General features: G+C 31.3%; 1 protein-coding gene and 1 pseudogene across 1 annotated transcript in view; both read left to right on the top strand.

Annotated features, from left to right (window-relative positions):
- LOC132049777 (probable disease resistance protein At4g27220) overlaps window positions 1-11,027 on the top strand; it is a 71,634-nt gene extending 60,607 nt beyond the window's left edge. The window contains exon 3 of the mRNA XM_059440707.1: window positions 10,934-11,027. The gene's annotated coding sequence lies outside the window, so the exon portion shown is untranslated. The remainder of the gene's footprint in view (window positions 1-10,933) is intronic.
- LOC132049778 (probable disease resistance protein At4g27220) lies at window positions 121-10,842 on the top strand (annotated as a pseudogene).
- Window positions 11,028-17,970: the final 6,943 nt, after the last annotated feature.

Here is a 17,970-nt window from a genome sequence, read left to right as displayed (position 1 = left end):
TCAGAATTTATAAATGGCTGGGGTACCAAAAGCGTTATTATTCCAAAAGGTAGTTGAATATGTTTTCACTTGCACATTGCTTTGGACCGCTTTCCCATCACCTTCTACCTAAGTTCCTAATCAACGTAGTGAATTTTCCTTTACCAAATTACTCCTATTTAGTTAGAGCTCTGCATCTTCATTGCAATAAAAACATAACCCAATTAAATATCTCATATATTGTGGTTCTCTACAGAAGCTTTTCCACCTTTGATTGGTAAATCCTTTAATTATTTGGCCTATTACATTATTTTCCTAAGATGAATTAAGTTTGTAAACTACATGTCTTTTGTTCATGCAGAGGTAGCAAAATTGCCTCTTTGTCCAGCAAATTAAGCAGATCGGGTAGCAAACTTAGCCTTTTAACGACGTGAAGGTACTCGTCTATTATTTTTTGGAATCTTCACACAAATAGCCTTGCATGATTCATTGTTTACTTTTCAAGCAGGTATACATAAATCATACACGAATTATATACAAATTATAAATGGATTATACATATATTTGTCTATTTTTAATTTAAGCGGTTGGATAAACAACTATTTTGGTTATTCTTCCTTTTCAATTCATTTGTTCTCCTTTTTTTGATCTATTTTAGACTTTATCCATCTAGCAGGGGCGGAACTAGTAAGGCTCAAAAACCCCTTTGGCAAAAAATTACATTGTATATACAAGGTTAAAATTATTTTTTATGTATATACAGTAGATGTTGAACCCCATTGACTTCTTCATGTGTTTACTTCTTTATATTTTTGAACCCTCTTAGTAAAAATTCTGACTCCGCATCTAGATCAAAGTCACCTCTTTTGCAAAATTGTGCTTCATCCTATCCTTTTGAGTGAATTTACTACAGTAATATAGTGATATGGTAGGTAAATCCAGTCACTTTTACCACAAAATTACTAGATCTGGCTTTTGTTTTTGAGTTGCATAATCGTCTCACCAAATGGATGTGGAAACTATATAGGGAAAATAGCAGACAAACCAAGAAAAAAAAAGCTATAATTCAAAATTTCAAAAGATCTAGCAATTTTAGTTGCATAGTCGTCTCATCATAGTGGATCTAGCAACTATGGGGGGAAATATTGTGAAGATAAAGCGAGAAAAAAGGAGCTAGAAAATACTGATTCTCTTGGGAAAAATTGGCAGGTCGACAAACTAGTTGATCATATTTTCTCTCATCTTCTAACTAGGTGAGAATCTCAGTTGCAAACATAAAGATGAATTATTTGAAGCTATAATTCAAAACTTCAAATGTCAAACTATACTTGCGAACATATGACCTCTAAAATGTTTTATTGATATAATTGTTTGCTTCTAAAAATTAACAGTAACATTCACAAAATCTACTTTGTTCATCCCTTTCTATCCCCGTACCTTCTTTTCCCCATCAAAAAGCTAGCGGACCGAGTTTTCAAAGTTTTGGATTCATTAGTCAGAGGTGGGTGATTTCGAAGACAATAAAGCATCGTCACGCCAGCTAAGTAACTGAAAATAGGGATAATTTCAATAATATACAATCCAGCATATAATATTACATCCACGTAGCCATCCGCATAGCTAACTTTTTTTTCCCAAGAGTGTTTATACACACGATATACAACATTAGACATTTACTATAGACAATGTATAAACCTGCATAAAAGTGTATAATAATGTATAATAGGGCCATTTTGGGTAATATTAAAATATGGGCCATTTCGGGTAATATTAAAATATGAGCCATTTCGGATAAGTATTTTCTCCAAATAGACATTGAGTGTTATTTTCTCCTGAAAATATCACCAGGACGCAGTGAGTGATTTTGTATATGAAATAATAAAAACAAAATGACTATTCTATTGCAAAATAAATTCTATGTGTTAAATGACAAAACATAGTAACTTTTCTGTTAAAACAAAAAAGTGACTTTTCTTATATAGTATAATTTTTATTAGTCGAGTGACCTTATTAAAATAACTGTCTTTACGGGTGTTTGGGCGTGGATCCTATTGGGAAGAAACAAGTAAATACCAAATCGCACGATAAGGTAATATCGGAAGAAATACCCAAGTCAAAATTTCCCACACTATTTGAACAAGAGGAGCAAACTAATTTCAAGCGCAAACGGATATATGGGTAGTAGCTATACCAATAATAAAATATCAAGCAAGCAAAATAAATCAAATACAAGAGACACCAAATTTACGTGGAAAACCCCTTTAATATAAAGAGAAAACAATCACGGGTCCAAAGCTTCACTATATCAAATGAGAGAGTTACAAAGTGTTCTCCAAAATGGCTACAACATCAACGCCAAATACGGAGCAACAATAACAACAAGAACAACCATCAAACAAGAGAAGATTGGAAGAAAATCACTCAAAAACGCAGCTACTGTTCACCGACAAAAATATTGAGCTATGGGTCTCCAAATCCACCTCTGTCAGTTCCTAATCAAAGATTAAGATGAGACGAATACGCTATCTAAAAATCAGCTCAATCAGACAAGTAACGAAGCGGGAATCAACAAAACAAGTTGGCTGCACAAGCTGCTTTTTAAGCAAAAAAATCCGCACTCTCTCTCTCTCTCATATATATATATATTTTTTTTTTCGAGTTGAAAGGCTACTCTCTCTCAATGTTTCTTGCCCCCAAATCATACCTAATAAGTCTTTTAATGTATGGGTCAAATATAAAAGTGGACTGGACCAAGTTGAATATTTATTTATCCACATAGGAAGGGAAAAAGCCCAAAACGCAACAATTCCACTTCACGAGCTCATGAAAATGAAGGGCCCGAAAAGTGGGGGACTATCTGTATTGGGTAAAAGATGACACCGGAGAGTTGGCATACCCGGAGACCATAGCGACTTGGGGACAAATTACAGTTGTCTCCCATTTCAGTCAAATCCCGTCACATCCACCTACTCCAATCAGAGCGCCATAGTGCACGTGGGCAGGGTGACGTTCACACAGTCTTGTCATCATGACTTGTAGGGTAGGATAGCCTAGTTTGGGCCTATATAAACTAAAGGTTGAGGAAGAAGGAAGGGAGAGCGAGATCTGAGACTCGCCCCATCTGATTGTAACATTATCATATAATTATGAGTGGGCCAATTCATAAGAGTTGGTCCGGAAGCATTCTTAAGATTATTTTTCTGTTATTCTTATTACTTATTTGCAGTGTTTATGCTTGCCATTGTTTTGAACCGGGCTCATAGATAAAATTTTCGGGATCGGATACGTCCCAGTTGTCTTCAAACCGTTAGAAAATAAATCTCTAGTTGATTTTTTGATTAAACCCGACTGAAAACAACATGACTACCATTTTGTTTGAATAATAATTGCTCTAATTATTACAATTTAAATGTAGTTAAGCCACCGTCATGTACCATTACTCAAGTAATAGTTGTAAGCTTAAATTGTTCTTCTGGAAATCAAAAGTCCCCCTGATCACATCATCTTAATAGCATTGCACGTTTATCTTTCCTTTAAAAGCAACGTTTCATTTTTTAAATCTTTATTTGGATTATATATATATATATATATATATATATATATATATATATATATATATATATATATATATATATAATATTTGCAGAAAAATATTATTAGTACTTTATTGAAGGTAAAAAAAATGTCATTCAATTTTATAAGGACATTTTAATATTTTAACTTTTCACTTGAGGTGTTCCCACTTTTAATATAATATATGATGATATGATTCTAATTTCGCAAATAAATTAAAAGAACCTTAAAGTTCAAACCTGTATTAGTAAGTCTCTTATGAATTAAGAAAGAATAATTCAAGAAAAAAGAAAAAAGAGGGAGAAACCTTTTCTATTCTCTAATAATTGTGATGAGAAACGTGTTTTGAAGTAAATTAAAGTGCCATTACTTTATTTTATTTCTAATTCACCAATTTACTTTAAGTGTCATAAAAAAATATTTAATTGAAGGTTCCTTTTCTTTAGATGTTTTATTACATTTGGATTTACTATAGGAGCAAAATTGTAATCCAACTTTGAAGATAGGAGCTTCCCATTTTTAGGATTATATGATAAATGGATACCTGTATTTGATCTGAGTTTTAGAGCCGGTCTCCAACTTTAGCTCCCGTTTGGCCATAGATTTTGGAAGCATATTTTGAAGATTTGTTTTCAAATTTTTGTATAGCCATAAAATTTTGACAGATTTTGAAAACAAATCTTCAAATTCCCAAATTCTAGCTCAAACCGGTTTTTGGGCCAAGATCTATGTTTTGGCCTTTTCAAAACTTTTAAAAACTATCCCAAACTTTTGTATTTTATAAAAAGAACCCATTTATTTATGACCTAACTAATTCTATCTACCATGTTCCTCCATTAAATTTGTATCTACCATGTTTTTGCAATTAAAGCAGTCTCTTCTATAAAGTGAAGATTGTTCGTACAATGTGAGAAAATTATATTAAAGAATAGCTAGTTACTACCATTGTTTTTTTCTTGCACGGATGGATCTTTGTATTGTAATTTGAATTGTAGTAGCTAGTAAGTGTGTTATTAATAATTTTTATTAAACTATCATGTTCTGCATAATTTGGAATTAGCAAGTAAATGTTTTTGTATGGTTGGGTATTCTTGATAGATTTGGGACTTATAGGTATAAGTAATGTTTCATGTTTTTCAAAACAAAAAGTGAAATATGTTTTGAAAAATTATGGCCAAACGCATTTTCAAAACTTGAAAAAACTTCACCCAAATTAAGTTTTTCAGATTTTTTTTGGAAATCTATGGCGAAACGCTAGCTTAAATTTTTCTAGTTAAGACGCTGTGTGCTTTGAATGAAGTTTCTATAAATCATTCACTGATGACAATGTTGATCTTAGTTTTCTATATTGAAGTTGGTAGTTCATGGTATTCTTTATGTGATATGTCAGCTTTATTTCTAACAAAATTAATATATTGAAGCTTCATCTTAGAGCCCATTTGGCTTAGCTTATAAGCTGAAAAGCAAAACATATTTATTTTAAGATTTTTTAGTGTTTGGTAGTAGAACTTAAGTCATTTTGCTTAAAATAAGTCAAAAAAATAAGTGTTTGGCTTAAATTTTTAAAAAGCCTTTATGCTAAAAAAATGTTGGGCAATTTACCCCAATTTTTTTTTTTTTTTTTTTTTTTTGGCTTATAAGCTGTTTTCAACTTATAAACTGCTTTTTTAAAGCCCATCCAAACAGGCTCTTAGACTTTAATTAATGGGACAACTACGTATATATACATCTTAAGGAGAGATATTTACGAAACGTGACGATAGTTTTATAGTTACAAAACATAACATTACAAAACCTATACAAAACATGCTTTTTAAATAAAAAATTAAATTTTTTTTAAATTTTTTTTTTGCTCAAAAATTTATTTATAAAAGTTGTATAAAATGTGTATATCTCGCTCAAGGCTTAAAAATTTCACTCAAAATTTAGCCTATGAAAACGGTATGAAAAATGTATGAAACGTGTATATCTCGTTTAAGGCTTTAAAAATCATTTCAAAATTTGAAATTTGTATCTCTCTAAGTCTTAAAATTTCGCTCACATTTTCGTATAAAGTTCATGTTATTCGTAAAATTAATACAACTACAACAACATTGTATACAACTTTGATACAACATTCAAGACGTAAAATAGTCGCTTAAATTTTTTGTATGAAATGTGTATATCTTGCTCAGGCTTAAAAAATCAAAATTGAAATGTGTATATCTCAATCAAGGCTTAAACATTACGCTCAAAATATTATGTATGAGAATGGTATGAAATTGTATATCTATAAAAATTTCATCCACATTTTTCGTATAAAGTTCATATTAGGTTTACGGGGCTCTGTAGAATAACTTTCATACAATATTCCATCAATTTTGTGTATGACAATTATATTAAAAATTTCACTCACACATATATATTTCATACATTTTTCATACAAAAATTTGAGGTAATTTTTAAGCCTTTGAGCAAAAGAAATATATATATAAAAAAAAAACGAAAAATATATGAAAATTCGTCATATTTCATAATATATCGTTATGTTTTGTAAATAAGAAAAAACTATAAATAATTTATATATATTATAGTTTTCCCTTAATTAATTAACATAAATCAACCAATGTAGATTTTGTTCTGTAGTTCGATATGAAATTAGTATAGGCACAATAGTTGAGGAGCTCTTTTTATCTATAAAAAATGACTTTCCCTTTACCAAATAGTATTGAATTTGGGCTCTGCAGTCTCCATCTTCCTTGCCATAAAGGCATAATCCAGTTAAAATCTCATATATTTTGGTTCTCTACCGAAGCTTTTTCTACTTTTGATATCATTTAATTATTTGGCCTATTACATTAGTTTCCTTTGATGAATGAATTGGTAACTATGTTTTGAGCAGAGGTAGCAAAGCTAAGTTTCATCGTTACAAGTCTTGTTCCAGCTCTAATCAGAAAGCAACTTAGCCTTTCAAAAACGTGAAGGTAGCCTCATATATTTATCATTTCTCTATCTATCTATATATGTCTGTGTTGAAGAGATTACACTTAAGCTTCTTTAGATCTAGGTTGAAGTCACCTCTTTTGCTCTATTGTGTTCATCCTATCCTTTTGAGTGCATTTACTACAATGATATAGTAATATGGTAGGCAAATTCAGTCATTTTTACCACAAATTACTAGATCTGGCTTTTGTTTTTGAGTTGCATATTCGTCTCACCAACTGGATGTGGAAACTATATAGGGAAAATAGCAGACAAACCAAGAAAAAAAAAGCTGCTAGAAGATACTGATTGTTATTAGTAGTTGAAGCTCTACTGAATAGAAGAAAATAGTTTGATTCTTATGAATAATTGGCATATAGTTCCTGCAGTGGTTTCATTTCTAGTAACAAGAATCAGTTGACTGTTATTCTATTTGATTTCCTGATTAAGTGACAATCAGTTGCATACATAAAGATGAACAACCGTAAATTGTTGAAGGGGTAAATTTCATGTATACAGAAGTACCTAAACTAAATTTTGTAACTAGAATCTACACTATTACTATATATAACTACAGTACAACTCATCCACCATTGCTTGTGCCATATTATTGGGAAAAAAATAACTTCACATGTTCATTGTCGAAATTAATCTTAGTAATAGCCTTAGTCACAAAATTGAGATGAATAAGGAGTCCTTCAATTGAATAAACTGGGCATCTTTTTGAGAAATGAGAAATGATTTATGCAACGTTAGCTGACTGCACATTACAGTAGTGAGAATCAGCGATACTTAATAGGAGTACTCTCCTAATTATAATTAGTAACAGTAACTATACTGATTAGCCTTTTTTGTTGTTTTAGTTATTTCTATTAATCTTTTTCTCCTTAAGAGGAGTACTATCCTAATTATAATTTGGCAAGCAAAAGATTCAGCCAACACTACTTCTATTCGACAAAATTATTGTCACTTCTCATTGTACAGAGTTAATCATATTGATTCTTATTAGAATCTCTGTGACAGTTTTTATATAAGTAACATATGAAGAAGAGGAAAATAAAACTATTTAGTTGCATATTACTTTCGTTGTTTTCAAATTTTATTCTTAAAAATAAGTTCACGCCAAATTTCGCATTAAATATAATTGAAAATCATAGGAAGATGAGCTTACCTTTTTATTTTTGACTTTTTTCTGTAATCTACCAATCTCCAGCACCTTAAAGTAGAAGTACTAATAAGTGTTCTCTTTTCATGCTGGCTATGTTTTGTTACTACCACAGTGATGGAGGCATTATCAATCCTCAAAGAGAAAGTATGGGATCCATGCATGGGACTCGAGGAAAAAATAGAAACCCTTAGAAGTAAGATGAAAGTGTTGATCAGTCGTAGTAAGGATGTCATGGCTGAAACAAAAGATGCAGAACTCCATTCAAGTAAGAAACAGAAGACAGAGGTCGACAATTGGCAGAGCAACGTACAAAAACTAGAGGATGAGTTTAAATGCTTTGAGCAAGAAATAGAACAGAGCTCTAAGTTTTCACGCATAAGGTTGTCGAATCGTGCCGATAACATTCATAAAGAAGTGGAAGGACTCATAGACCAAGGTAAATTTTCTGAGGGGATTTTGCTCAATGTTAATGAAGAAAGAGTGCAGCCTTTGGTGACAACAAACTTGAAAGGCAAAGCATTTGAGCAGAGTCTAAAGGAGGTGGTAGAGTACTCTTTGAGTGAAGTTTCTAAAATTGGCATTTGGGGGATGGGTGGTGTGGGTAAAACCACTCTTGCAACGCATATCCATAACCATCTTCTCAATGATTCAAGATTCACAGGTAATGTTTATTGGGTCACTGTATCACAGGATTTTAGCATTACGAAACTGCAAAGTGAGATTGCTAAGATGTTGAGACTAGATCTTTCAGCTGAGGATGACGATAAGAAAAGGGCAGCCAGTTTGTACCAAAGTTTGACGAGGAATAAAAGTTTTGTTCTCATATTGGATGATGTATGGACCCCTTTTGATGTAGAGAAGGTAGGAATTCCATTAGAAATGGGTGGAGGTAAACTGGTCATTACCAGTCGATCGGTTGAGGTGTGTGACAGAATTGGCTGCAAAAACAAAGTAAAAGTAGGAACTCTTTCGCCAATTGAGTCTTGGGAATTCTTTGTCGAGAAACTTGATCACGGTGGAAATCTCCCAAATGAAATAGAAGAAATAGCAAGGAAAATGACAAAGAAATGTGATGGACTACCACTGGGGATAATAACTATGGCTGCAAGTATGCGAGGAGTGAATGATGTTTTTGAGTGGAGGGACGCATTCGAAGAATTCACAGAATATTGTATGCAAATGGAGAATATGAATAACGAAGTGTTTCCCATTCTCCGCTTTAGCTATAATCGGTTGAGGGAGCCAAGACTGCAAAAGTGTTTTCTTTATTGCTGCTTATACCCTGAAGACTTCAAAATTGGGAGAAATGAATTGATTCGCCTTTTTATTGTTGAAGGATTGCTAGTCAGGAGGAACAACAAGAGAGCAGAATTTGATCAAGGTCATGTAGTATTGAACAAACTGGAAAGGGCGTGCTTATTAGAAAGTGTTTATGAAGGAGAAAGAACATGTGTGAGGATGCATGATTTGGTGAGACAGATGGCACTGCATATTGCAAGAGATGAATTTAAGTGGATGGTGAAAGCGGGAGCACAATTGCGTGAAATACCAGGGGAGCAAGAATGGTCAGAGGACTTGGACAAGGTTTCTTTGATGGAAAATGATATTAAGGAAATTTTACAGCCCTTATCTAATGTACGTCCTCGACTTACAACTTTTTCATTGCGAGGAAATCGTAGTTTGAGTCAAGTTGTAGATCTTTTTTTGGTGCAGATGCCTGGTCTACGTGTTCTAGATCTAAGCTACACAGCAATACAACAGCTGCCTAGTTCCGTGACAAAATTAGCAAGTCTCTCTGCATTACTGCTGCGATGTTGTAAAAAACTTAGATTTCTGCCGCCATTGGACAAGCTCAAGAACCTCACTGAATTGGACCTTTTTGACACAAATATCAAGGAAGTGCCCCAAGGCTTAGCAAGCTTGGTTAATTTAAGTTTCCTGGACATGAGAACAATGGAAAAACTATTTAAGACACCAGTTGTCGGTATTTTAGCTAGGCTCTCTAATCTTCAATCCCTCTCGATTCCTTTTGATGTACGAGTAGAAGATTTAAGGGGGATGAGACAACTAGAGGTATTTCACGGGGTGTTTGTTGATGTTTGTAGTTTCAATGGATTTGTCAAATATCGGCAGTCTTGCAGGACGCCGAGTTTCTTTCAAATTGCTTTAGATCCAACACAATCTTGCAGTTTGGGTTCCAGTTTTATTTGTTGTGATAATAAAGTGATTCTAAGGGACCTGGTTCTCACCGGGAACAATGTAAAGATGCTCTGCTATGATAAAATAGAAGAAGAGGGAGATGTGACTCTTCTACCACTGGACACTCAAGAGTTAGTGATTGACCAGTGTGATAGGCTCACCTTGGGCAATAGCTTGTTAGATGCTATTCCATCTCTGATTCAGTCCAAAGACTTGAGAGCAATTCAAATTATTAGATGCAAAGGTATAGAGTTCTTAATTAGGTTATCTAATTGTAGCTTAAAGGGTGAAAGAATGATGGGAGATCATGAACTGACATTGCGCTTGGTCTCCTTAGATGAATTTAGTGGTCTTGTTAAGTTGGAGTTAGGAGAAGCTTTACCTCCAGTTGGAACCTTTTCCCATCTCAGTCAGCTTCATGTTTATGGGTGTAATAAAATGAAGAAGCTAATCCCTAGGTGGTTGCTGCAATACCTCCTAAATCTGACAGAAATTAGAGTATATCAGTGCACTAATATGGAAGAGATAATAACAGAGGATGAAAAAGAACAAGCCAAGCAGTGTGCGAGCTCAGCCTCATCATCGTCTCCTTTTCCTTCAAATGAAAGCAGACGCGTCAAGGATGATGAGGTTGTTCTACCAAAATTGCAAAGTGTTTATTTAGGTGGGTTACCAAAACTGAAGAGCATATACAAGGGAAGAATGACTTGTGGTTCTATTCAGAGTATAACAGTTTGGAAGTGTCGGAAGCTGAAGAGACTTCCATTAACTATCCTCTTTTAAACGGGCAGCCAGCAGCTCCTCCAGCTCTTCAAGCTATCGAAATGTATAAAGTAAAATGGGAAGCTTTGGAATGGGACCATCCTGAGTACAAGAATATCCTCCATCCTTTTGTCAAACCCACACTGTAGAGTCAAACCTCAGGTACATATTTTCGCTTCTTCCAGTTTCATTATTTGGAATACTAAATTCTGTAACTTTAGGCTGAAGCAAATATATAAAGACAAAGGCGTCTACTTACTGAAATCTAAGAGAGGATTTCCATATTTCTAGGATCGTACCGTGGCGGAGATGAGCAGCTTATGGGTCATTGATTTTTCACCATTTTGCAGTGACAAATATGTTATCAGAGGCAACTTTAATTTGGGATTCAAAAGTTTGTGTGGTTTACACCAAACTCGGAGCTCTCTTGTTTTCAAGCTTTTTTTTTTTTTTTTTTTTTTTTTTTTTTTGAGGAATGTTTTCTAGCTTTTTCAATTTTACCGTGTTGACATTTCAGTTTATCTTTATTAACTTGTGTCATTTGGCCCGCCCAATTAAAAATTATATTTGTAGATGTTTTTTTATTTTTTCTGCTCTCATTCTTTTGTTTTTGTAACATCAGTTTGACACTTTTTAAAGACTTTTAAAATATTAAAATATAAAAAGGTATTTGAAAGTTAAAGTTAAAACATTTTTTTAGTTTATACATTAGATTTAAAAAAATGAAAGCTCTTCTAATTTCTATTTTACTGAATTTCTTTGAGGTTATAGCCTCCGATAATCCAAATAGAGCTTTTCATTGTTTTTATGAATGGACCCCATATTGGCTAACTTATTTTTTTGCAAAAGGATATTATAATATTCAACTTGTTGTATGATGAAAGATAAATAATTAAAAGCCTTGATATTATAAGATACTTTTGTAAATGTTCTTTCAAATTAGACCACACAAAAAAATACTAAAAGTCAATGAAATTAAATTATTCTTATCTTAAGTCTTTTTTTTTTCCTTCCAAACGATGCACGTTAATAAATAACATTTTTTTCCTTTTTCTTAATTTAATGAACATTTTATAAAATCTGCATTATAATAACGTTTTCATGTTGAACTAATTATTTTGTCCTAAATTATTATTGATTATCCATATTTTTTGAAATATTTTAATATTAAAAAAGTGAAAATATACTTTTCGCAATTGTTCAATATTATTACTATTTGGAGATCAAGTTATATTTCCTTTAACTTATAATTTTTTTCAAACATTTTCATAATTATATGAAAATAATATTTTATCTTTCCTCTTTTAATATAGTCATTGATAAGGTAAACTTTATGTTAAAAGTATGCGCACATAAAATTAGATTAATTAATTAGTACTCCGGAATACATTTTCGATTGAGATGGAAGGACTATAATTTACACTATCGATACATTTTAAATATTTCACAATAATATAAGTTGTTTTTGCTTATTCTTTTTCACAACTTAATCCCGCCTTAAGTGAAATCTTTGTCTATTACTAATGTTTGCCAGTATGTATTACACAAAATCATAAGAGAAAATTAAAAAAAATTACATTTAATTGGACGAATAAATTTAAAACAACAATTGATAAATGGTAAATTACACCATTAAATAATAAAAAATATTATAAGAAAGAATATTTTAATTTGATAATTAAGCCTATATTAAAACAGAAACTAAATGACATGATAATTTTTTACGCGTCTAATAAAATCTTAAGGAAAAATATAATTTGAAACAAGTTTAAATAATTATTCCACATAAAAGAAATACTCAAATACGTATAAGTATGTTTTGTGGGGTTACTATTATTTTTTCCATGGCATCATCAGTTTTAGTGACATGTAAAAGTCTTCTTACTCCCTCCATCCCAATTTGTTTGACACCTTTTGCCTTTCGAGAGTCAAACTAGCTGTTCTTTGACCGTAATTTTTTCATATCTCTTTTAAATATTTTAAATTATTAATTATGGTGACTAATAGTATTTTTTACGTAGTTTACAAATATGTAAATTTTATTTCGAAAAATTTAAAGATTATATGTTCAAACACACGGTCAAAATTAAGAAGTTTAACTCTCGAAAAATGAAAAGTGTCAAACAAATTGGGACAGAGAGAGTAAAATTTATCTAAATGTGTGAGGACTTATAAAATCATAAAAACTTTAATTAGGGACAAAAGAGAAAAGACACGAGAGGAATAAAAAAATGGATATTTGACTAAACATCTACACTCATGACGCAAGAATGGTTGGATACTGAATTTGGGTCTCTCAAAAGTTGCTCTTATTTACCAAATTGCATAGGCGCAACTAAGCAATATGGAGCTAAATTAGGGGCAACACAAAAGAGGGACTCAAACTCTAAAAGTTGGATATGTGTCACTGCTTCAATGCAGAACGTAAATGTATTTAAACTCTAGTAAGTGACAAATATAGCTCTGTGAGGACTACAAAAGCTCTCATTCTCTCTTATCAGTATATAATTATTAATTTGGAAAACTTTTTGTTGTCTTGTAATTTCGATGGATTTGGTAAGTTTGCGTCTCTTGAAATACTAGATGGCCTATGCCGTCTTGCACGCCCAACACTTCGGATTATCTGTATACATGTATATGTAGTTGTGTTTAGATAATGATAATATATATATATATATATATATATATATATATATATATATATATATATATATTCAAAATACGATTAATTTAACATTGTAGTTTGTCTTTCTACGTATCTAAAACTTTATTTTATTCGTGTTTGCTACGAAAATTTATTAATACCTTTTAAAAGAGAAGACTTGTTTAAAAAGAAACTATTTTCCTCTCTTTCGATAAAACAATAAGCAATATTTTGAATATCGATTGATACTTTCAATTTCAATTCGATTAATTTAACGGTGTAAAATACTTATTATTTTTTATCAAATTTTGATTTAGATAATTCTAATTCAAATTATTAAATTAATTTTACATGTTTAAAATGAAACAAAGTAGAAATTAATTTTTTCCTTATTCTAAAGAGTCCATTATTATTGATTTAATTGTTTGATTTTCTAAGCATTTGTTTTTTAACATTGTTTGTTTTATTAATATGGGATTCACATTTTTTTTTTAATATTGCTTGATTCTGTTAATATGGGGTCCACTTTTTTTTTCCCGTGAGTTTGGATGTGGTCAGTTCCACTTTTTTTTCTTCCTTTTTTTTTTAAAGGGACAACGGACGATGAAACATGGGTCTAAACCCATGCTTTATATAGTTTTTTCTTTTTTTATTTTTATCTTTTATATTCTTGGTGTCGTTTAGTATGGGGCCCACCCTTTTGGACATTATTAGTTTGTATTATATTTATTATATATATATATATATATATATATATATATATATATATATATATATATATATATATATACACACACACACACTATGTTCAAAACACGATTGATATAACATTGTAATTTGTCTCCGTATCTAAAACTTTATTATATTAGTGTTTTAAGAATACAAAGTCCGCACTTTTTTTTTGACATTGTTTATTTTTTTAATATGGGATTCACTTTTTTTATTATATATATTGCTTGATTTTGTCAATATGGGATACTTATGTTCAAAACACGATTAATATAACATTGTAGTTTGTGCTCCGTATTTAAAACTTTATTATATTAGTGTTTGCTACAAATACGCATGGTGTTTAATATGGGGCCCACAATTATTTTCACATTTATTAGAGTAAGGAAAAAATGAAAAAGTAATTAAATTCTATCTTATTTTAATATATAAGTATTTTAAGTATGTTACTGTACAATAATTTCATTTGTTCCCACTAATGGATTGATACACACGCGGTAATGAATCCATTATTATTGACTTAATGAGATACTTTGGAAATTACATGAATATTGTTTGATTTTTTAATATGGGGTGCATTTTTTTTTTTTGACATTATTAATTTGCATTATTTTTAATATATATATATATATATATATATATATATATATATATATATATATATATACTATGTTCAAAACACGATTAATATAACATTGTAGTTTGTCTCCGTATCTAAAACTTTATTATATTAGTGTTTACTATGAATACAAAGTCTTTTTTGACATTATTTTTTTTGAATATGGGGTTCAATTTTTTTTTTTGATAATGCTTGATTTTGTTAATATGGGGTCTACTTTTTTTACCGTGAGTTTGGAGATGGTGGGTTCCACTTTTTTTTTTTTTTTTATATATTGCTTGATGCTGTTTAGTATGGGGTCAATATATATGAGGCCCACAATTTTTTTTTTTACAATTTTTTTTTATGGGCCTGTTTAATATGAGGCCCAATATTTTATTTTTATTTTTTATATATACTATGTTCAAAACATGATTGATATAACATTGTAATTTGTGCTCCGTATCTAAAACTTTATTATATTAGTGTTTGTTAAGAATACAAAGTCTGCACTATTTTTTTTGACATTATTTATTTTTTTAATATGGGATTCATTTTTTTTATATATTGCTTGATTTTGTCAATATGGGATACTATGTTTAAAACACGATTAATATAACATTGTAGTTTGTGCTCCGTATTTAAAACTTTATTATATTAGTGTTTGCTATGAATACACATCGCGTTTAATATGGGGCCCATATTTTTTTTAACATTGTTTGTTTTTTAAATATGGGATTCACTTTTTTTTTTCAATATTGCTAGATTTTGTTAATATGGGGTCCACTTTTTTTTCCCCGTGAGTTTGAATGTGGTGGGTTCCACTTTTTTTTTTAATACTGGATGTTGTTTAATATGGGTCCCATAATTTTTTTGTACAATTTTTTTTAATACTGAATGTTGTTGAATATGGGGCCCACAATTTTATTTTTTTTTACAATTTTTACTATGTTCAAAACATGATTGATATAACATTGTAATTTGTGCTCCGTATATAAAATTTTATTATATTAGTGTTTGCTAAGAATACAAAGTCTGCACTTTTTTTTTGACATTGTTTATTTTTAATATGGGATTCATTTTTTTTTATATATTGCTTGATTTTGTCAATATGGGATACTATGTTCAAAATACGATTAATATAACATTGTAGTTTGTGCTCCGTATTTAAAACTTTATTATATTAGTGTTTGCTATGAATACGCATCGTGTTTAATATGGGGCCCGCATTTTTTTAACATTGTTTGTTTTTTAAATATTGCTTGATTTTGTTAATATGGGATCCACTTTTTTTTCCCGTGAGTTTGGATGTGGTGGGTTCCACTTTTTTTTAAATCTTTGGATGTTGTTTAATATGGGGCCCACAATTTTTTTAAATACTGAATGTTGTTGAATATGGGGCCCATAATTTTTTTTTCAATTTTTTTTTTTAGGGCCTGTTTAATATGGGGGCCAATTTTTTTTATTTTTTTTTTTATGTTGGTGTTGGGGGGGGTCCACAGACGGACGACGAAAGAAGCACCAACCGGTGCTTCTAATATAGTAGAAATTATATTTGAAGTTGATATATTGTGCTCAATTTCTTAAGTACTTGACTATTAGAAATGTAATGTTTCCTCAAAGGTGTTATATTTCTTCATCAGGAAATGTCGTTCTTGAACCTATTTGTGCTAGTTTCTAAAACAATCCACAATAATCAATTTGACCTTCCACTTCTGTCAAGAGACTGTATATCATGGGCTTCACAGCATGTAATTACAATAACAAGAGAAGATTTGTGGAGGAGACAACTTTCAAGTTTCAATTGGGAATAAGGCCACTCAATTTCTTTTTCAATTATTTTTTGGTATTAGGGTTTAGAAAAAAGAGAATGAGGTATATTTCATAATTTTAAAAAGTTTGGAGGTTTTAAGTTATACACTTAAGTCCCTGTGACTTGTAATAAAATATACAAAGCCCCTCTCTCTTTCTCCTAAAATATGCATAAGTCCCCTTCTCTCTCTTCACTCTCTTCTCTATCAAGACCAATCTCTCCAGTCGATTTTTCTTCTCTCTAGAGCCCAGAAGCTCTCCAATCATCGTCCTCAGGTATGTTAATTAATTTTGCATCAGTGGCGAAGCATTTTAAGATCCATATTTCCTATTTAAAAGTATGGATTGATTAAATTTTTCGATCTTGATAAAAAACTAGTATTCATAAAGTTCTGCTTTTTTCCAAAACCTTTGAAGTTTTGCCTGTTTTTCCGTCGAAATGTGTGTTATTTATACTTATTTTGCTTGTTTCGATCTTTCTTTTTGTGTTTTTGCTTTTTGTAAATTATGGTCTATTAATAGACTTTTGGTCGATTATTCTTATTCCCTATCTGAAAAATAGGCAAAATAAAGTCCCTATTTGAGGATGGTTCAGATACAACCGCCACGTCCCCGTTCAGGATGGTTCAGATACAACCGCCACGTCCCCGTTCAGGATGGTTCAGATATAGTTGAGAGTTGAGAGTGATGGTTCTTATATCATGGTTCAACAAAGTCTATATTGTTTATATTTGTTCAGGATGGTTCAGATATAGTTGAGAGTTGAGAGTGATGGTTCTTATATCATGGTTCAACAAAGTCTATATTGTTTATATTTAGATCGTATAAATGCCTAGGTGTAGAGGAAGAAGAGGAAAATACTCCCTCATTCTGGTGATATGGTTCAAACCCGTTTTACTACGGATTGTAAGGATAAAAAAAGAAGAGGTGAAGAAGTTAGCCGAGATGTAAAAATAAAAAGAAGTGCAGAAGTTGAGAATGAGTCCTACTCAGAGCCCATTGATGAGTGTAGTGTTGATGGTGATGAAGGAGATAGACTTGATAGTAGAGTTGAGAATGATGGTTATGTATCTGAGAATTGAGGTGTTTGATCAAGAAAGATAACGGAGGAGTTTGATCAGGAAAAGAGACAATGGAGGAGTTTGTTCAAGAAAAAAGACAATGGAGGAGTTTGAACTTTTGGTAAGTTTTATATAGGGAAGGATGTATTGTTAAGGTTGTAAATTTAAGAATTTTTTGTTTTATTACCGTTGTAGAGAAATTTGTGGTGCGTCAGTCTAAATAAAGCAAGGTTTGCTGGGTCAATTATAAGCCAAACCGAAAATAAACCACCTTAGTTTATAATTCTAACTCACTGCTTAGGACAATTTTAGACCATTTTGGTCGATGATAAACCAGAGAAATAAAGGCGACCGTTGGAATGAAAAGCATGCTGAATTTGCACTAGTCTAATAAAAAATAAAACCCAAACCCCAACCCCAACCGCCAAACCCCAAACCCAAACCCCAAACCCCAAATTGCACAAATCTAAGGGATCGTGGATAG

The sequence above is a fragment of the Lycium ferocissimum genome, chromosome 3 (genome assembly GCF_029784015.1).
Source record: "Lycium ferocissimum isolate CSIRO_LF1 chromosome 3, AGI_CSIRO_Lferr_CH_V1, whole genome shotgun sequence".
NCBI lineage: Eukaryota > Viridiplantae > Streptophyta > Magnoliopsida > Solanales > Solanaceae > Lycium > Lycium ferocissimum.
Note: the sequence above shows the minus strand (reverse complement) of the source record. Positions and strands in the feature narration are given on the sequence as shown.